The 22,565-nt window shown below is 36.5% G+C and overlaps 1 protein-coding gene across 6 annotated transcripts in view; it reads left to right on the top strand.

The window, feature by feature from the left end:
• The window catches only part of RAP1A (RAP1A, member of RAS oncogene family), a 74,346-nt gene that overhangs the window by 20,259 nt on the left and 31,522 nt on the right, over positions 1-22,565 (top strand). The window contains exon 1 of one of the 6 annotated variants that reach the window (XM_033435269.2): positions 19,422-19,440. The exons of the other annotated variants lie outside the window; for them this stretch is intronic. The gene's annotated coding sequence lies outside the window, so the exon portion shown is untranslated. Of the gene's footprint in view, positions 1-19,421; positions 19,441-22,565 lie in introns of those variants that run through there. 6 annotated transcript variants of the gene reach the window in all.

Below are 22,565 nucleotides of genomic sequence, written 5' to 3'. Positions count from 1 at the left end.
TTCCTTGTGGCGCATGGGCTTCTCATTGCGATGGCTTCTCTTGTTGTGGAGCATGGGCTCTAGGCATGCAGGCTTCAGGAGTTGTGGCACGCAGGCTCAGTAGTTGTGGTGCACGGGCTTAGTTGCTCCGCAGCATGTGAGATCTTTCCGTACCAGGGCTTGAACCCGTGTCCCCTGCATTGGCAGGCAGATTCTTAACCACTGTGCCACCAGGGAAGCCCCTATGCTTTGGTTTTCAAAGTAGAAGTGTTTTTAGGCTTTTTTTTTTTCTTTTGCGGTACGTGGGCCTCTCACTGCTGTGGCCTCTCCCGTTGCGGAGCACAGGCTCCGGATGCACAGGTTCAGCGGCCATGGCTCACGGGCCCAGCCACTCCGCGGCATGTGGGATCCTCCTGGACCAGGGCACAAACCCGTGTCCCCTGCATCGGCAGGCGGACTCTCAACCACTGCACCACCAGGGAAGCCCCTAGGCTTTTTTTTTAAGGCACTAATTTTTTTCTGAGACAGTTTCTCCTTTAAATTTAAACTTAACTGCTCACACCATTACTAAAATCTTTAAATGTTTATTCTGACCCTACTTACTATGATTCTATCTATGACCTAACTTTTTTCTTAAGACACTTTTGTTTTTAATTTTATTTATGTATTTATTTATTTGTTTTTGGCTGTACCGCATGGCTTGTGAGATCTTAGTTCCTGGACCAGGGATTGAACCCGTGCCCTTGGCAGTGAAAGCGTGGGGTCTAACCACTGGATCGCCAGGGAACTCCCTAAGACACACTTTTGAGTGAGACTTTCAAATGCTCTTAGTGTTCTGGAAGACTTAATTTACCTTTGTAATGAAAAATCTCTCCTGAGAGTACTATGTTCACCCAGATTAAAAACTAATCATAATAAATAGAATAAATGATATTCAGTACCTAGGCAATTCGGATAGGACTGTTTTCTACGAGTAGACTCTCTTGGAGTTGAGTTGTTACCACAGCTAGCTTAGGCTCATTACAGAGGCTCACATTGCTTTGGGTCATGGTTCTTCATCTAGCCAAGTGAAAAACCAACCATCTTCCCTTGTGGTATGGTCTTTCTTGTGAGTTATGTTTAAAAAATTGACATCTCAAATGTGATTTTTGTCTCTTGAGGCTTACCGTTTAACCAGGTTTGAGATTTTATTCTTTGGTGCAATCTTTAACTTAAACACTTTGTTAATGTACACGAAGCTGAATCTTTTACTCAGACTCACAGTAGCAAGCAAATGACAGGCCATGCTTGAGCATTAACTCACTATGACTTTACACATTTGCCCGAGCCTGTGTGATTGCTTGGATACTGTCTTAACCACCCCCATTGCCTACTTTCTTTTCTGAAGCCTGAAGCCATATTAAAAACTTCAGATTCATTTAAATGAATTGTCCATATAAGGAGGATATTTGATTTTAGCTAAACATAATGTGAGATCATTATAAATGATTATAAAAATTAGAATGTATAATAGACATTTGTGTTTGTAAAACTTTGAAATATTTCCATTTTATTTTTTATTATTTAAAATATTTCCTCTCATGTTTAAGTATTTTGATAGATTAGTACCAGTAAAACTTCAGTTAGTAATAGTCATCTGGTAGAAAAGATTCTTTAATAGATTTGTTAGAATATACATCTCTGCTGCACATAAAGGTTGGGGAGATTTTATGTCTTGCGCTCTGACAAAAAGTAAACTGCTTTCTAGGAAGGTATCAAGTAATTTTTACTAGCTTTTTACGTAATTATTTTGGTATTCAAAGTATAATTAAAGTAATCCTTGAACATCCTTTTAGCCATACTGTTTTTAAAAAATTATTTTTAATTAAACAAGTAATACATTATAAAAAGAAATACATGTGACAAAAATACAGATTGAGTAAAAAATACAGATAAGGCAAAAATAATAGTTATCATTCGCTATGTATCTTACAGAAATTTCTTGTGTAAACATGTATACATGTATATGTAAAAATATTTAGTTTTGTTTTTATACCTGCTTTTTTTTTTTTTAAGTTTTTAGATGTAGAGTTGAGACATGAAGACTAGAAATGCACTTTACTAGCATGCTGTGGTACTAAATGAAAATTCCATTCTTGGAAGATAAGTTTGTCAAGTTTCCCCATCTCTACCTTTGCCCCTCCCCTCACCTGTATTCTTTTCTTTTCATCACACTCTCCTTGAAAGGAGAGAAATATACTGTGGTAGGTCTCAACCCAGGATTGGCTGTATATTAGAATTAACTGAGGAGTTTTAAGAAATATCCACATCACAGCTCCACCATCCAGATTCTTATTTAATTGATCATGATGAGGCAAGACATGTGGAAGGAGAACATGCTTTATCTTAGCCTTCATATTGAAGCTTGCCTGAGCTTCTGAGTTCAAGTATGGTTTGGGGGAGGCACTGATTGAATCCAGTGGGGCATCTTCCTGAGTTTCCTGTCTTCAAGCAGGAAGATAGGCATAGGTCTTTGTCATCCCTCAAGTTCTCTGAGGAATACACTGCCACAAACTTCTTCATTTATTCCATTGTTTGTTCATCTACAAAGTTTGTAATACTTTAAGGAAAATCAACATCATTAATGCTGTGCAGATTAGATAGACAAGAAGATGAGTGATAAAGCAGTATGATGTTGTGGTTAACCACACAGATGCTAGAGGCAAACAGCCTGGGTTGTAATCCTGGTTCTGTAATTTATGTCTGTTGCACTTGGGCAGGTTTGTTTTAGCCTCTCTGCCTCATCTATAAAATCAAGATAATGGTCTCCACCTCATAAGAATGTTGTAAGGATTAAAAATATTAATATGTGTAAAGTGCTCCAAACAGTGTTTTGTACATACATGGTGAGGATTCAAAGACTAATAGCTACAATTAATTTATTCCTTTTCTTGTATCCTCCTTTCTAACATTTCCTCCCTTTTGTTACCCATTCCTCCTGAAGATAGGTTAATGCTTTTCTTTGATAAACTAGATTGGGGTCAGCAAACTTTTCTCTAAAGAGACAGATGATAAATATTTTAGGTTTTTAGGGTCATGTTGTCTGTGTTGCAATATTCAGTTCTACTGTTGTAGGGCAAAATCAGCCATAGACCATATGTAAACAGATGTGCATGGCTGTGTACACTTTATTTATCAGCACTGAAATTTGAATTTCATATAATTTTCACATATCACAAAGTACTGTTTTTCTTTTGATTTAAAAAAAATTATTTAAGAATTTGAAAAACATTCTTAGTTTATAGGCCACACAAAAACAGGCAGTGGACTGGATTTGGCCTATGGGTCATAGTTTCCTGATCCCTGAACTAGAGTAAAGGAACCTGAACATTCTGACAGCTGTTTTAGACACCCTTTCTTTCTTAAGGATGCCATCATTCTTTAATTTCCCTGTACTTTGGAGGAATCTAGAAAATTAGTTTTATTGCCAGTAGGTTTAGAATTTAAAAATTCTACTCACAGCTTTGATCTTAAACTATTAGCGCATGTGTCAAACAGTGAAATCTTTGTGGACTCTCTTTCTCAAACAGTGACATATATAACTGTACTGGGCTTTCTTTGGTTGCAAGCAACAGAAACAGACTTTGTCTTGTTCTCAGCACCAGTATACAGCAGATGTTTGTATTAGTCAGGTTTCTCCAGAGAAACAGACCAGTAGGATTACAACGTGTGCGTGCGCACACACGCATTATACATATACACATACATTTTGTGTGTGTGTGTAAAAATAAAGAGGTTTATTTCAAGGAACTGGCGTCTATGGTTGTGGGGGCTGGCAAGTCCAAATCTATAGGGCAGACCAGCTGGAAGCTTTGGCAGAAGTTCTCACGACGGAATTTCTTCTTTAGTGAAACCTCATTTTTGCCCTTATGGGCTTTCAGTTGGTTAAAGGAGGCCTCCTCACATTATTAGTAATCTCCTTTACTTGATGTTAACAACAGTTACATAATACCTTCACAGCAGCACCTAGATTAGTGTTTGTTTGAATAACTGGCTACTATAGCCTAACCAGGTTGACACATACAGCTAACCATCACATAGTTCAACAAATACTTTTCCAATAAAAGGATGAACAAATGGCTGAAATGGTTAATTTAAGCAGAAAAAAAGATATTTATATGATGGATGTTGAATAACAGAATTTACATAAGAAAAAAGTATGCAGGCCTCAGGAAACCCCAAGAAGAACCAGGACAGTTTGCAGGGATCAGGACCTAGGTAGCAGCAATGAACAACAGTATCTTTAGTAGTGTACCACAGTCAGAATGAATCAGCTCTAACCATTTTCCATATTCACATCATTGTGCTCAAGATTCAGCATCATAAGAAATTCAGCCTAATTGGCATCCCTCGACATCCCTTGGTACGAAATCTCCCTTGCCTAGTGGGGGGTGGAATACTTTGATTGACGTTCCCACCAAAACTACTGTGCGGGAAACAGGTTATTTCCCCACAGAGTGTCAGGATAACCAAAAAGAGGAGGAAGGGATACTAGACATGCAAAAATAACCTTAAATGTGAGGAGGGACAACTTTATCCACTGAGTGGGACTTGAGGGGAAAAGATGATAGTGACTGGACTTGGTAAGTTTATCAGTGAGGGGAGGGAATGAGAGAGGAAGTAGAGCAGAGATTGGTAAAAGGATTGATATGCGGTACTGAGGGCCCAGGTGAGATTTCATATCAGAAATTTGTAGTAGTGACATCACTTACATGATGGTATTTTCTCCAGCAATGAAGAGAGATTTTAAGATTCATTCATGGTTGATGTTACCGGCTGATTTGGGGGGAAAGAGGAATACATGACACAGAGGGTGCTGGGCAAAGAATAACTCAGACAAAAATGGTGATGATGATAAAGAGCAAACACTTCTAGAGTCCTTACTCTGTACTAGGCTCAGTTATAAGTTTGCTTTAAAGATGCTAACTCATTTACTCAGAATAACCCTGTGAAGTAGGCACTGTTTTCCCCGTGATGAAACTGAGGCACAGAGAGGTTAAGACATTGCCTGATATGACAGTGTTCACAGGTTCAAAGTCTGTGCTTAGCTACTATTCCTGATATGACAGTGCAAGTGTCAGAGCTGGACTTCAAACCCAGGAACTTAGGTTCAAAGTCTGTGCTTAGCTGCTATTAAGTTACACTGATGATCACTCTTGGAATCCAGGTTTAGGAGGGAAGGAAAGATGATAGTGTGTGAGATGACAAAGGGATCACAGTGTCAGAAGTTTCAGTGAAGTGGAAAAAATGCTGTGGGGGTTTCCTCAAAACACACACACACACATACATGCACACACATACATGCACACACATACATGCACACACACACATGCACACGCACGTATGATTATACCAGGCCAGGTATTGAAAAAAAGGATATTTATTTAGACAGTTACCAATAATTCTTAATGATGAGTCGCTTTTTTCATGAGTCATATTTGGACTGCACAATAGTTTTTGCTCCATTTTTGTGTGCTAATAGTAAGATATTCTTGTAAAAGTCAGCCTCTCTGTTTCCTTTTGTATGCTCCACCACCTAGTTTTGACAGAACCCTAGTAAATGACCAGATTTTTTCTACTCTTTCTCTTTCCTCTCATAACATTACTTGGCAGACTTTTTCATTTTTGTCTGTTTGTATCCACTAGTATACTTCTGCCTACTTAGTAGGGGAGCTCTGCCAGTTAGAGCTAGAGGTGGTTTTTCCTAATTTGGAAAGACAGCATGTGTCTCTGTCTTTTAAGTTCTCCATGATATTTCCTTTTTTTTTTTTTTAACTTGGTGCCTAATTTGTAAATAAATTTCAGCAAATGTAGACTTATAGAATTAAAAAATGAATGCATCCCTTAGAGTGGAGCATCTTCTCAACACAGAACCAGTTTGCTTTTTTGAAAAGTGTTTGGCTTTTTCCGACAGTTTTTGTTACCTACAGACTATATAATTGATAAGTTAATCAAGCCAACACTTTGAGAAATGGGATTATAGTATTTTTTTCTTGTTAAATTTGGGAACTGGCTTTATCTTCCTTTATCTTTCATTGTCTCATTTTTAGCAGATAAACATAATAGGTATTTGTGGCATTAGCGACCACTGTAGTATTGTTTTTTTCTGTATCAATCTAGATAGTGAGGTAAGTTTGCTCTGCTTGGTGTGCCTTACAGATTGATTCAGGCTAATATTTAAATTATTCGCTTCCAGCCAGTGAAAGGCATTGTTAGAAACAGGGCTCTAGATCTAAGATTGTAACTTCTGGAAAATTTAATTATAGATATTTAATTGTAGTGTCTCCCTTTGAACCCTGTCCCTCAAGGCTTTAGTAATACTTAAGGTGTCTCCGTATTCAGGTAGTTTTTGATTTGACTGTAAATACTTTCTCCCAGGTAACAAGCTTAGTCCAGAGATAGGCCTCAAAGTTAGCCCTTTATATGCTTGTAGAGAGAATTTTAATACTTATTTCTTATTGATTGATATCTTTTAACTAATATGAAGTTATTTAAATTGTTTTTTTTATTATACTATAACAACAAAAGATTGTAGTAATTCATTTTTGAAGACCCTTGAGAATCATGTGAGTCCAAAAGTATTAGACTCAAACACAGTGTTAGGAGTTGGTGATTTCGTCATTTATTTGTATGTAGTATTTTTCAAATTTCACAACTTGTATATGTTCTGACACTTTCATATATGACAAAGGATTAAGATAGGTCTAGATACTGAGAAATTTCTCCTTATCAATGTGAATGTGTATGGATGTTGTAGATAACATTATTAGTCTTTTAGTCTGTACTGTATTGAGAATTCTATTGTTCAGTGAAAATTGCTGGTATACTAGGTGTCTAGAACTAATTCTACATAGAAATTGCTGTATAATCATATTTTCAGGTATATATAGCAAAATCACTGTTCAGCTGTGATATAATTTCTCTTGTGGTATTTTGTGTGTGTGGTTGCTTAGAAATTTTATCATATATAATGAGAATATTTCTTTTTTTGACAATTTAAAGATTGTTCCCATACCCCTACATTTTGTTTTTGTAATTTTATTAAATGTTATTTCTTTGGCAACTCTTTTAATATCCTTAAATGTTTCCATGTTTGTGACCCTTCATCATTGCCCTTCAACATACTGATGTCAGGTGCAAGATTTGGGGTTTTTTTCCCCCCCATACTATGTTCTTTAGATAAAAGAAAAATAAAATTCATTCAGATATGACTTTAAAAAAATTGATCAGAATTAATAACTTAAAAAAATTTTGATCAGAATTGCATTTTCAAGGAGACTCGTAATATATTGGTTTCTGCAAACATGTAACCTCATTGTGTACCAGACCTTACATGATGTACATAGAAGTAAAAATGGGCTTAGGGAAAGTGGAGGTAAAGTTAGTTGGTTATGCTGATGGACAGTGGGTGGACTTGGGTTACAAATATTTCCTGGTGATCATTTCTGCCAACAGAATTTCAAATATTTAATGTACTCCTCTGTAGCAAGTAATCTAGTGCATTTTCAACCACAGTGACTACAGATTTAAAGTCCTTGGAATGGGCTTTCTTAAAAGAATTCAGCCATTGTGAGGGACAAAACCTACTGAAACAAGGCTTAATTTTGAACTTAAAAAAATTAGAAGCCAATGTTAGAATGAGTATGTGTAGAATATGTTATCTCAACCCTTCACCCATCACCTTATTTTGTTATGTGGTCTTTTGGTCATTAACTACTTTTTATCAATTTTGAGTACTTGGATTTGGAAAGAAAATGAGTTCAAGCACACATTTGGAAGTTTTGCCTTTTTCTTGGATTTCGTTTTTGGTTTGCTTTTGCTATAGAAAATGAAGTCTGTTAAACACAGTTTATCTTACTTTAGGTTAAGAATGTGGGCGCTAGAGTCAGGTTGTCTGAATTCTAATCCCTACTATGCAGATTACTGTGAGCTTTGGTAAAATATTTTTCTTAGCCTCACTTTCTTTAGCTATAATATGAATAATAATAGTAGCCCTACTTTATGGTCATAAAAATCAAATGATATGGTCTGTATAAAGTACTTAGCATGGAATATTATATATTATCATTGCTTTATTATTCCTTCTTTTCTGCTGATCAAAACTTTACTGCTGATTCTGGCTTCATCTTTGAGGTTACTGTTTGGTTCCCATTGAATTTTTAGCAGGCAGCTTGGTATTTAAAGGAATATTTAGTACACTATTCCTTTTAGCTAGAATAAGCTAAAGATGCAAAAGAATGAATGTTGTCTTAAATTCCTAAGACCTGGGGAACTGGTCTGAATGCTTTTACGCACTTGGTTAACCTTTGTGCCATTCAGAATGTAAGACCAGTTTGTGCTGATTTCCATTCTTCTTTTAGAAAGACTTAAAAAAAAGAATGACCATAGTATTCATTGATGTCATTTGGACGATTAGGAAAAGTACTTATTATACCTCTAAAGACCCAGAGAACTCTTGTTTATGCTTATTTTAGTAGTGAAAACTTGGTTTTGGCTTAGAATTCTTCTAACGATATATGAGTCATATTATTTGTAGGGTGCTTTTTATAAAATTTTATAAACTTTGTCTCATTTGATCATCACAATTCTGTGGAAAAGGTAGGACAGATGGAATCACTCCTACTTTTAAAGATGAGAAATCTGTACTTGGAAGAAGTTCAGTGACTTCCAGAGATAAATAGCTAGTTGTCTGCTCTCTGATACTTTAGTTTTCATTCTGTGTCTGAGAGTTTCTATGTAGAATCAATTCCTTCTTTGAGATCAACTTATAATTTCCAGAATGTAAAACTCAAATTGTTGAAATTACCGGATTTTCACATTTGCCAGAAATATATACCTTTTGTTTTGGTTTGGTTTGTTTGCTCGTTTGTTTTTTGGCCAGTAATCAAGTTAGAGGAACAGCTATCAAGTTCTGCCATAGTATATTAGTATAACTTTAATGTTATTTGTAGCTTTAGGATTTAGAGGTAGTTGAGTCAAAAGTATGCCCTTAAAATACATTTGATGCTAGAAAGTTAATTGCCTCTAAATATAATTTTGATTCAAAGGGCATTTATAAAATTTTTTTCTCTGATTCTTAGGATATTCATAGTCAAACTGCCCAATTTCAAAAGAAAAATTATGTTTTACTTTTAGTACTCGTTTTAAAAACTAGCATGCTTTATTTATATTGTGTAAATACCTATGGGAAGATGCATATGTATTTTTTTAATTGGGGACATTCTTTGTGCAAGATGTTCAGTTCAAGTATTTTTAAAACCTCTGCTTTTGTATTTATGGGCTCTGTGCATATCACTGTGAAGGGATATAAAATAGTCCTTACCTTGCTTTCAACGAAGTTGACATTGATAGGGAAGCCCAGGCTAATTATGAAACAATCTGAGTAGAGGTTGCCAAACTATAGTCTGAGGGCCATTTTTGTTTGGCCCTCAAGCTAAGAATGGCTTTTGCTTTTGTTGTTTAAAAAACAAAAACCAGAGGAGAATATGTAACATAGACCATCCCTGGCCCTCAAAGCATAAAACATTACTGTCTGGCCCTTTACAGAAAACGCTTGGTGACGATGAATTAGAGGAATATGTCACATAAAATAAAATATAACCAGAGACATTAAGGGATGCAAATCAAAACCACAGTGAGATACCATTTCACACCCACTAGGATAGCTGTAATCAAAAAACGGGCGATAGCAACTGTTGACAAGGATGTGGTGAGAATGTAAAATGGTACAGCCACTGTAGAAAACGGTTTGGCAGTTCCTCAGTAAGTTAAACATAGAGTTACCATATGACCCAAGCAATTCCCTTCTAGGTATACACCCAAGAGAATTGTAAACAGGTTCACAATTAAAACTTGTGCAGTATGTTCATAACATTATTGGTCATAATAGCCAAAAAGTGAAAACAACTCAAATATCCATTGAATGGATAAACAAAATGTGGTATAGCCGTATAGTGTAATATTCAGCCTTAAAAAGAAATGGAGTACTGGTACATGCTACAACATGGATGAACCTTGAAAAACATTGTAAGTGAAAGAAGTCAGACACAAAAGGTCACATATTCTGTTACTTCATTTATAGATATAACTAGAATAGTCAAATCCATAGAGACAGAAATTAGATTAGTGGTTGCCCAAAGGCTAGGGGGAGGGGGAAATGGGAAAGTGACTGCTAATGGATATGGGGGTTTCTTTTTAGAGTGGTAAAAATGTTCTGGAATTAGATAGTGGTGATTGTTGTACAACCTTGTGAATGTAATTTAAACCACTGAATTATATACTTTAAAATGGTAAATTTTATGGTATGTGAATTTTATCTCAACAAAAGAAAATGTAACCAGAGACTAAGTAGTTTTTATAAAAGAAGTAATGAGAGGTCAGGTAAAGAAGGCTACAGGCATGAGTTAATGGATATAACTTTGAAGTCGGGGCTTGAAATGCACCCTGAAGAGCTTGGAGGATTTGGATAGAAAAAGAGGAAGTGGGTATGGCATAACACCGTAAGGGGTATAAACCAAGGTATCTGTGTTACACAGAAGAGGAAGAAGTGGCTAGACTAAGAGGGAAAAAGACAAACTGAGTCTCTTGTTTTCATGGGGCTTCTAAACGTGCATATTTAACTGATTTGGGATCATGCTTTGTGCTGTCATTTTCATGGAATAAATTGTATATTCTTCTAGCCTGAGACAGACTTTTTTTTTCCAGCCAGAAAGCAAAAGCCTAAGGGCTGTCTCCATGGTACTTTTAACAGGTTACTGTAAGGATTTTAGTTCCCAGTATATGTGTTGAAGAATTTGCCATCATCTCTTTTGCTTTGTTTTATTAAGTCATACAAAGTATCTATCTGATATTTTTGTTGTTATTCAGAACAAAAATCTTTGATAATAACTGTTCCTTATGCTTGCCACTTTACACTATAAAAGTCATTCATGTGTATTGCCTCATTTAATCCTCTCACCGCACCTATGAGATAAATGGTATCATTCCCATTTTAAATATGAAAGAGGCCATATAATAGAGTGATTAGGAGCCGGGATGGAGGCACTGGAGTCAGAAAGCCTAGATTCAAATCCTGGTTCTGCTGTTTACTAATTGTGTTTGAATTTTGATGAGTTATATAACCTCTCTAGGTTGTATGTTTTCTCTTGTGTAAAGTGGTAATTATAATATCATAGAGTTATATTTAAATAAGTGACAAAAGTAAAATTCCTAGAGTCATGCTTGGCACATAGTAAGCCCTCAAAAATACTGTTATTTATAGATCATGAGAGTTGAATGAGGTTAAGAAGTCCAAAGTCTTGTAGCTGGTAAGTGGTAGAGCCAGCACCTAATTACAGGTGTTCTAGATTCAAGTACCATTTTTCTAGTTGCTTTTACCAGATTTTATTATATACTTACTTATGTATTGCTCATACATTTATAAACCTTCATTTAAATGGTGACTAGATAATAAACCAGATATTAATAGCACAAGAAACTTTCTAACTTCCTTACAACAGAACTTTAATTCCTAAACCAAGTCTTTTGCTTCAATCTGCTGATAGCCACTCCTTAGTAGTTATAAACCAAATTATGAAACGGGAAAATGACAAAGGAAAATACAGATTTAACATAATTAACAAAAATTCACTTGAATATGATAAAATAAACAATTAAAAGTAAATAACACCTGCAGGGAAAACTTGCAGTAATCACAAGGGTGACTGTCCTTAATTAATAAACATACTAGACTGATAGATAGGGAAAATAACTTTTTTCAAAACAAATGAGAAAAGAATAGGCAGTTCGCAAAAGAAAGAAGATGTGACTGACAAGTATTTGGAAAACAGTTTAACCTCATCAGTGAATCAAAGAAATTTAAACTAAAGCAGGGTAATACACCTCTGATGATATGATTAACAAAATAAGAACATTTAAATTGTAATAAGCAAATTTAAGTTGAAACTGTTATTAGGGATGTGGTAAAATGGGACCCACATATTCTTTTTTTGTTTTTTTTGTGTTTTTTTTTTTTGCGGTACGCGGGCCTCTCACTGTTGTGGCCTCTCCCGTTGCGGAGCACAGGCTCCAGACGTGCAGGCTCAGCGGCCATGGCTCACGGGCCCAGCCGCTCCATGGCATGTGGGATCTTCCCAGACCGGGGCACGAACCCGCGTCCCTTGCATCGGCAGGCGGACTCTCAACCACTGCGCCACCAGGGACGCCCCCCTTTTTTTCTCTTTTTGACCATGTGGGATCTTAGTTCCCCAACCAGGGATTGAACCCATCCATACCCCCTGCAGTGGAAGCTCCGAGTCCTAACCACTGGACCATCAGGGAATTCCCGAGACCCACATATTCTTGATATGGGAATGTAAATTGATAAAACTATTAATCTCCATGAAGAACGTTCAAAAAGTTCCTAACCTTAAATCTAGTAATGATCCATCTGAAAATGTAACCCAAAGAAAAAATAATAATTCTGGATAAAAATGTATGCATAGATTCATTGCAGGGTTATCTATTATAACAGAATGTTTGGACATATCCAACAAAAAGATAGTTAAATTATTGTACACTTATTGCAATATTATTTGATAAAGAGTTATTAAAAATTTCAATGACCTTGGAAAAAGATGATGAGATAACGTATGTTTGGGAGGTGGAGGGAAGAAGGATTCAAAATTGCAGCCGTGTGCCCTCTAGTGTCAAGCAGTAAACCTAGTCTTGAGGATAGTTCATTGTGGACAAAGATTTACTAAGTAACTCTTGAATGTTTGATGTACTGAACTTCTACCTGCTGTGGAAATAGTATAAAGAAAACCCCTTTTGAACCCAAATCCTCTTTGCCTTGTCTTAGTGACCACCCCATTTTTCTATTCTTTAAGTAAACTCCTCAGAAAAAATCGTCTAATGCTATTTCCAGTTTGTCATCTCTCAGTCTTTCTTGAACCTGGTCAGTCTTTTGGACCTAGGTTATTCCACTGAAATGAATTCATCAAGTCTCCAGTGACCTCCAGTGGTCAGTTCTCAGTCTTCATCTTACTTGACTTGTCAGCAGCATTAACAGTTAATCACTTCCTTTTCTTTGAAATGTCTTCTTCTCTTTGTTCCAAGAAGCCACATATTTGGTTTTACCCTTACCTTACTGGCTGCTGTGTCTGATCTTCCTTTGCTGGCACCTCTGCCTGTGATTTACTTTAAGTTAGTATGGTGAATTACATTATTTTAAAACTTGTGATAAAATACACATAACATAAAACTTACCATTGTAACCATTTTTAAGTGTACAGTTTAGTGGCATTAAGTACATTTACATTTTTGTGAAACTGTTAACACCATCCATCTCCAGAATTTTTTTTCATCTTCCCAAACTGAAACTCCATACCTGTTAAACACTAACTCCCAATCTCCCCGCCCCTGGCAACCACCATTCTACTTTCTGTCTATGAATTTAATTATTAACTACTGTATGTACTTCATGAATGTGGAATCATACAGTATTTGTCCTTTTGTGACTGGCTTATTTCACTTATTATGTCCTCGAAGTTGATGCTTGTTGTAGCAGGTATCACAATTTCCATTTAAAGCTGAATAATACTCCATTGTATGTACATACTTACACTTTGTTTATCCATTCATCTGTTGATGGACACTTGGGTTGCTTCCACTTTTGGCCTATCGTGAATAATGCTGCTGTGAACATGGGTGTACTACAAATACGTGGTTGAATCCCTGCTTTCAGCTCTCTTGGGTATATGCCCAGAAGTGGAATTGCTAGATTATATGGTAATCGTATTTTTAATTTTTTTGAGGAATTGCCATACGTTTTTCCACATTCCCACCAGCAGTGCACAAAGGTTCTAATTTTTCCACGTCCTCACCAACACTTGTTATTTTCTGGTTTCTAAATTTGTTTTGTTTTGTTTTCTTTTGTTAATAGCCATCCTAATGGATGTAAAGTGGTATTTCATTGTGGTTTTGATTTACATTTCCCTAATGATTAGTGATGTCGAGTATCTTTTCATGTGCTTATTGGCCATTTGTGTATCTTCTTTGGAGAAGTGTCTATTCAAGTCCTTTGCTCATTTTGTTTGGGGTTTTTTTTTGTTGTCGTTGAGGTTTAACAGTTCTTTATTCTGAATATTAACCCCTTATCAGATATATGATTTACAAATATTTTCTCCCATTCCATCTGTTGCCATTTTACACCATTGGTTGTGTCCTTTGATGCACAGAAGTTTTAAATTTTGATGTAGTCCAGTTCATCTATTTTTGCTTTTGTTGCCTGTACTTTTTATGTAATATCCAAGAAATCATTGCCAAATCCAATGTCATGAAACTTTTCCCTATGTTTTCTTCTAAGAGTTCTATAGTTTTGCTCTTACGTTTATGTCTTTGATCCATTTTGAATTAATTTTTGTATATAGCGTAAGGTCAGGGTCCAACTTAATTCTTTTGCATGTGAATATCCAGTTTTCCCAATAACATATGTTGAAAAGACTGCCCTTTCCTCATTGAATGGTGTTAATACCCTTGTCAGAAATCATTTTACCATTTATGAAAAGGTTTATTTCTGGGCTCTTATTCTACAAATTTTGATATGGTGTGTTTATTTTCATTCTATTGAAAATAGTAACTTCCCTTTTGATTTTTTTCCTTGAATCAAGGATTATTTAGAGGTATGTTATTATAGTTTCCAGATACTTGGGGATTTTCTTGATGTCTTTCTATTATTGATTCCAGCGTGATCAGAAAACATACTCGTATGATTTAAATTTCTTTAAATTTACTGAGACTTATTTATAGTCCAGATTGTGGTCTATCTTTTTAAATGTTCCATATGCCCTTAAAAATAATATATATTTTGTTGTTATTCATGAAATATTGTAAAAGTATCAGTTAGGTCCAACTGATTGGTGGTATTCAGTTCAGCTATGTCCTTTCTGATTTTCTGCCTGCTGTATCTATCAATTACTGATAAAGGGGTGTTGGAGTCTCTGGGTATAATGGTAGACTCATCCGTTTTTCCTTGTTGTTCGTCTGTTTTCTTGTTGTTCTAGAGCTGGGCTCTAGAGCGCAGGCTCAGTAATTGTGGCACATGGGCTTAGTTGCTCTGCGGCATGTGGGATCTTCCCGGACCAGGGATCGAACCCGTGTCCCCTGCGTTGGCAGGCGGATTCTTAACCACTGCGCCACCAGGGAAGTCCCCAAAGTGTGTTTCTTGATCCACTCTGACAGTCTCTTTCTTTTAATTGGTGTATTTAGAGTTGATTTTTGACTAGCGATTTTTAATGTAGTTGGATTAATAGCTCCCATAGGTGTTACTGTTTTCTGTTCATTGCCCTTGTTTCCTTTTTGTCTTCTACTCTTTTTCTGCTACCTTCTGGTTTTAACTGAGCATTTTATATTATTTCATTTTTTCTTTTCTCTTACCATATCAATTATACTTTTTTTTTTTAGTGGTTGCACTTGAATTTGAAATATACATTTACCACTAATCCAAGCCCAGTGTCATATAACACTATACCACTTCACAGATAATACAAGTACTTTATAACAGTTTCCAATTCCTAAAATCCCTTATAATGTGCTGTCATTCATTTTACTTACCCATAAACTATAATCATCTAATACATTATTGCTATTATTTAAAATTGTTGTCTGTTAGATCAATTAAGAATAAGAAAAATAAAAGATTTTATTTTACCTTCATATATTCATATTTAGGTCCAAGTTTCTGACTTAAATCATTTCCCTTCTTTTAAAGAACTTCTTTTAATATTTCTTGCAGAGCAGATCTATGGCAACAAATTCCACTGAATTTTTGTTTGAGAAAGTCTGTATTTCTCTGTCATCTGAAGGCTAACTTTGCTGGATTTGCAGAATTGTAGCGTGGTGGGGTTTTTTCTTTCAACAGTTAAATATTTCACTTCATTCTCTTATTTTTGTGTAATTTCTGAAGAGAAGTCTCAGGTAATTCTCATTCTTGCCCCTCTAGAAGTTGGGTGTTTTTTTTCCCCCTCCAGCTTCTTTCAGTATTTGTCTTTGATTTTCTGCAGTTTGAATATATTCCTAGGTGTAGATTTTTTGGTATTTATCCTGCTCAGTGTTCTCTGTTTGGCGTCTGTCTTCTGTTTATTATTTAGTAGCCTTTTTTCTCCCAACTCTTCACTCCTTTTGGCCCTATCTTTAAATATATCTGGAAGATAACTAATTCTTACCACTTCCACTGCTACTGCTTTGGTCCATATTGCCATCTTTTGGGTTTCACTTGCCTTCAAATAGTTCTCCCTGCCTCTGCCCTTGACCTCCTCCTTCCTTTCACCACACGACAGCTAGAGAGATCTGTCTAAAAGTTCAGTGGGAACTTGTCATCCTTTGATCAGAACCGTTCAGTGAGTTCCCATCTCATACCAAGTAAAAGCCAAAGTCCTTACTATGAGCTAAAAGCCATCTTTAAGCTGTCTGTTTCATCACTTACCTTACCTCCTACTAACCATCTCATTACTTCCCTCCAATTAGGGTGCCATCCTTTCTCTTTATAGAAGTCACTAGACATCTCAAGGTTTTTCGATTTCCTTTAGATGTCTGCATGACTCTGTTCTCTTACTTACCATTGCCTTTAGGTCTTTACTTGAGTATCACTTTGTTTCAAACTACAAATCTTCCTGCCCTTTGAACTCCCTATACCCCCTTTCCTGCTTTACTTTTCTCCAGAACACTTTACCAACTGACCTGTGTCTGGCAGGAGAGAGTATGGCACAGTGGAGAAAATGGAATAAAGGCAGTTTGGCTGGAGCATTGAGAGCGAGAGAGAGAACATTGTGAAATGAAGCTAGAGTGGGAATTAGGGACCCAACTGTGCCGACTCTTGTAGGCCATGTTAACATTTTCTGGCTTTATCCTTAAGGGTAGTGGCAAATCACTGAAGTATCTTAACTGGAGGGATTTGGGAAGAGGGTCACTATCATGATTAAATAAGTATTTTTATAAAGATCATTCTAGCTTCACTATGGGAAAAAGATTGGGAGGGTGAGGGGAATTAGATGTGAAGGGACCCGATGAGAGGCTATTGGCAGTGATCTAGGTATAAACTTATGATAGCTTAGTCTACTGGGGGGGGGGGGGTTGATGTCCATCCAAAAAAGAATGTTTGGAACTGATTCTTATCAAGAAATCCATTTATAAACATATGTGGTCAGCAATTCATAACTCTTAATTGCTAAATTAAGATCTCCCATTTATAGAATCTCCATTTAGTTCCATTATGAGAAAATAAAAATCTCTCACCCAGTGTTACTCTTCTTGAAAATAAATCCTAGAAATTCTATAAATCAATAGTCACATTTTTTTTTTGGTATATTTCTTAGCATTAGGCACAGAATCCAAGATCCCTGATTAAGTTTAATTTTCATTTAATGGCCAATTTTTAGACCTGATCAAATTGATTTGTCTCATGAAAGCAAGCTTTAAATAATTTTCTTATTACGTTTTTCTGACCTCCTCTCATCTCAAATATTAAGAACTTGATTAGAACTAAGATTGTCCTGAACAGGATATTTTAAAGACAAAGGTGTCTATGCCTATATTATTTCTTTTCACAAAGCCAGTAACCTCTGGCAACAGGAACCTTCAGAGTTTTTGAGAATCAGAAACTCATGACTATCTGGCCATGCTAAGGTAGATTTGAAGTTCGTAAAGCAAACAGGTTAATAAACTAGGGTCCTAGTAGTAGTTTTCTAATGTGGCAGTGTTTTCATCAAACCAAAATATTGATCCTCTGTTTTCACTTTAGGAGGGGAAAGCATTTAACTTCTCCCATGTTGTAAGCATTTTATAGGTACCTAAAATATGTTATATTGTTTAATTATCAGGAACCAGTGAGGTATCTTAATCCAGCTTTGTTTCGTTAATAAGGAAATTACATATTAACAAATAACTTGCCCAGGCTCACACAGGGATCCAGGTATGCCAGGGGTTCCTTTCGATCAGGGGTTGTTAGTTTGGGTTCCTTGGTCTCCACTTCTCCCTATGTGTTTACATTTTCAAAGAACTGATGACCCTTCAATTCAATAAGGTTCAGAATCAATAAATTTTATTACGCTGCCTCCTGATTTGGGGTTCCTAATCTGACAGTACTATCCACTCTTGTCTTACATTACCTTTCCACAATTCTTCTCAAAATATTGATACCAGTAACACTGTAGTTACAGTAGTAAAGCAGTGATAGTAGTAGTAGTTGTTTTTTAGCCAGGTACTGTGCTAAGAGCTGTATATGCATTATCTCACTTGGTGTTCACAGCAAAGTTGCTGAACTATGTCCCTTACTTTAAGACTAATCCTCTCTATGTCTCAAGTCCCAAGCCCCATTCCTTGCCCTCCTAACTGGACTCCCTGCTCCAGTTTCTCATTCCCTTTGTTCTTACATCCACAGTTCTCATAAAAGTTTGTGGGTATTTTTCTTTTTTTTTCCCTCAAATTATCTATTCAAAAACCTTAGGTGACTTTCCTTCTCTGATAGGAAAGTTTCAAGTTCTTTGGCTGTCATACAGGGACTTTGGTAGCTTGCTAGCCTGCTTACTGTTTAAACCACATCTGTACTCATTCCTTTCCCCCTACCTTTCCCCCAAGCTTTCACTGTAAATTCTCAAGCCACCTAGACTTTTTCTTAATAGTTTTTTTTTTTAATTAGACTTTTCATTCTCTTGAATCTGTGCGTTTTTTCCATGGAATTCCATGTCTGTAATACTCCTACCCCACTCCCCTTCCTCTGCCTGACCTTCAAGAAATATATGTAAGGCATACGGTGAAAAATCTCCCTTCTTTCCTTGTCCCCTCATTCCTCAGTTTCCTTGCAAAGGTATTCTATGTGTATTCAAGTTTCTATGCACATATATGAGTAGAGGCAAGTTAGCATGTTAAGAGTGTGAACTCAGGAACCAGGCTGCCGAAGTTTGAATTGTGGATTCTCTTCCTAGATGTGTGGTTTGGGCAAATTGCTAGTACCTACCTCATAAGATTTTTGTGAGGATTTCTCACAGCAGTGCCTGGCATGTGGTAAGCTCTCAGTAAATGTATGCTATTAATATTGTTTGTTATTGTTATGTAACAAAGCATAATACATTGAAAGAGAATGGCATTTAATATCAGGATAGGTTTGAGTATAGCTGCCTAGTTACTTTGCCCCTAAGTCATTTAACTCAAGTTAAACCTTGGATGGTTTCCTTATCTTTATAGTGGGGGAAATCATATACAGTTTTGATTTTGGTGAACTAAAAAATATAAAGGAAAGAGCTTTGTACATGTTAAAATGCTATATAGAGGTTAGTTGCTATTGGTCACATCATTTTACTTTTCCTTCCAGGAAGGATCTCAGCATTTCAGTTGGTTATAAGAAGTGAAGTAGTCTTTAAGAATAAAGATTTCAGAAATTTGTGACAGGTATGCTGTTTTGCTTTAGAAATTATTTTAGATTCATACTTTTTCATTAGCTATGGCTTGCTTTAGTGTTAGTCTTAAATTTTAAAATTATGATTATATAATTTATGTGGCAATGCCCTTAAGGGGATAAAGTTAAATACCTCTTTTTATGGAAATGTATCCATCAGGATTCTAGAATTGATATACTTTGCATAAATTAGTAAACTTATTAATTTAGTAAGCCTTTTAAGGAAAAAAATTTTTTTGTCAACATAGAAAGTATTAGTCACAGCCTATAAAATTTTCTTCATGGTTTACAAATGTTTTATTTGCCTGCGATGATAAAGATTGCTAAAGAATATTCATCTTACTAAGTAGATTGTACTACATATAAAAAGCAGTCTGCTTTGATGTAGTTTTTTTTTTGGTTTTTTTTGTGTGTTTTTTTTTTGCGGTACGCGGGCCTCTCAGTGCTGTGGCCTCTCCCGCTGCGGAGCACAGGCTCCGGACGCGCAGGCTCAGCGGCCATGGCTCACGGGCCCAGCCGCTCCGCGGCATGTGGGATCCTCCCGGACCGGGGCACGAACCCGTGTCCCCTGCATCGGCAGGCAGACTCTCAACCACTGCGCCACCAGGGAAGCCCTTTGATGTAGTTTTTGATGATTTACTCTGTTGCTAAAAAAGAATAGGTGCTCACTTTTTTTTTTTTTTTTTTTTACAACTCATGGAGCACCTGTCCTGCTCAAAGGCACAGAGTAAGGAATACTTTTGGATAATGTGATAGTCTCCCGTCTTCTATTTAATAGAGGCATTCCCAATATTCAGCATTTAGGAGGAAAAGTTGTAGACAGAGGTTAGTAAGTGGTAGAGCAGGATTCTAGTCAGGCAGTATGGATCATAAGTTCAAGCTTTTAAACATTGCACTATAATGTTGTGAGAAACAGAATGAGACTATGAACAATTACCAATAGCTTTGACAAAATAATAAAAGAACTTCTGGAAATGAAAAATATAAATAAAAATTTTTTAATTCAATAGATAGGTTTAACAATAGATTAGAATTCATGAGCTGGAAGATGACCTGAAAAATAAATTAACCAAAATAAAGAGACACAGATGGACAACATGTAAGAGAAGAAATGAGAATTAGAAAATTGGGGCAGAAATTGCTAGATTTCCTTGATTTCTTTCTCCTTTTTAGCAATAACTGTATTAGTTGGATGCTTTGCTATCCAGCTACAGCTTCCATTTCACTGCCTTTCTGATAGTGAGATTTGACTCTGTGTCAAAGTTTCAGCAATTTGGATGCAAGTGGAAGTTATGTGTGCATAGGTTTTAGCCTTACGGTTTATGCCTATAAGAGGAATGAGATACTCCATTTCCCACCTCCTTCTTCCTTCCCATAGACTGGAATGTGGACACAGTGATGAACTATTTTTAGCTAGGTGGAAGAGGGCAATACTATAAGGATGACAGAGCAGCAACAAGATGTAAGAGCTTAGCTCTCTCAGACTGTTAAGCTGCCAAACCAGCCCTGGACTGTCCCTTTCTACTGTCATGTGGGAGAGAAAAAAACCTTGAATTTTGCTCAGGCAATTGTAGAGTCTCTTATTGCATCAGCCTAGTCTTGTATTAGTCTTAACTAATACAAGAAGAGCATGAGAAGATCTACCAGTTATCAAAGCAGAATATAGATGTGAAGAAAAGTCAAGTAAAAATAATATTTGAGGAGTTTATAATTAAGAATTTCTAAAATTGCAAATGGCACAAATTCAAGAAGTCAAATCCTAAACAGGAGAGAAAAAACTAAACCTAAACACTTCATAGTTAAATTTGCATATAGTCAGGGACCTTAAAAATAGCCAAAGGGCTGGGCTTCTGGTGGCGCAGTGGTTAAGAATCCACCTGCCAATGCAGGGGACACGGGTTCGAGCCCTGGTCAGGGAAGATCCCACATGCTGCGGAGCAACTAAGCCCATGCACCACAACTACTGAGCCTGCGCTCTAGAGCCCACGAGCCACAACTACTGAAGCCCGCACGCCTAGAGCCCGTGCTTCACAATAAGAGAAGCCACTGCAATGAGAAGCCCGTGCACCGCAATGAGAAGCCCATGCACCGCAACAAAGAGAAGCCCCCGCTCGCTGCAACTAGAGAAAGCCTGCACACAGCAACAAAGACCCAACACAAACAAAAATTAAATGAATAAAATAAATAAATAAATAGCCAGAGGGAGAAGACGGATTACCTTCAAAATATCTACTATTAGACTGGTTTATTGAAAGGAAAAACTTGAAATCAGAAGAAAAGAATAACTACAGTGTGCTGAAAAGAAATAACTATTAAAGCTAAAATACCTTTCAAGAGTGTAGGTACATAATAAAGTTTTCAGAAAAATTAAAACAGATTTTTATCTCCAGTAGAATATCATTAAGACAAATTCAGAAAGATACACTTTAGGTAGAAGGAAAAAGATCTCTGATGGAGGCTCTGAGATATTTGTTGGAAAAGAAGAAAGGCTGAAAATTAACGAGCCAGGAATTCAATCTAAATTAGAAACAGGACAGAATAAAGAAAGGAAGGAAATAATAGAGATAAAAGTAGAAATAAAGAAATATAAAACAAGTGAACAATGAAGGATCAACATAGCTGAAGCTAATTCTTAGAAAAAGACTAATAGAGTTAACAAATCTGGTAAGATTGATCAAAAGAGAGAGAAGCCATAATAAACAATAAGTATGAAAAAGGAGATGTAACTACAGATGCTACGGAGATTATTATAAAAGAAAAATGTACTCACTAATACATTTTTTAAGGAATAATTTCAAATGGCAGGTTATTGCGTGAGTTATCATAATAGTATAATAAGACTTTCAAGACCACTTGTCAAATTTGCCAAAAATTTTTACTCCTGAAAAAGTAAGATGGTTGGATTAAATTTTTTTTTTTTTCTTTTTTTTTTTTTTTGCGGTACGCGGGCCTCTCACTGTTGTGGCCTCTCCCGTTGCGGAGCACAGGCTCAGGACGCGCAGGCTCAGCAGCCATGGCTCACGGGCCCAGCTGCTCCGCAGCATGTGGGATCTTCCCGGACTGGGGCACGAACCCGTGTCCCCTGCATCGGCAGGCGGACTCTCAACCACTGCGCCAC

Source organism: Orcinus orca, chromosome 1, assembly GCF_937001465.1.
Source record: "Orcinus orca chromosome 1, mOrcOrc1.1, whole genome shotgun sequence".
NCBI lineage: Eukaryota > Metazoa > Chordata > Mammalia > Artiodactyla > Delphinidae > Orcinus > Orcinus orca.
Note: the sequence above shows the minus strand (reverse complement) of the source record. Positions and strands in the feature narration are given on the sequence as shown.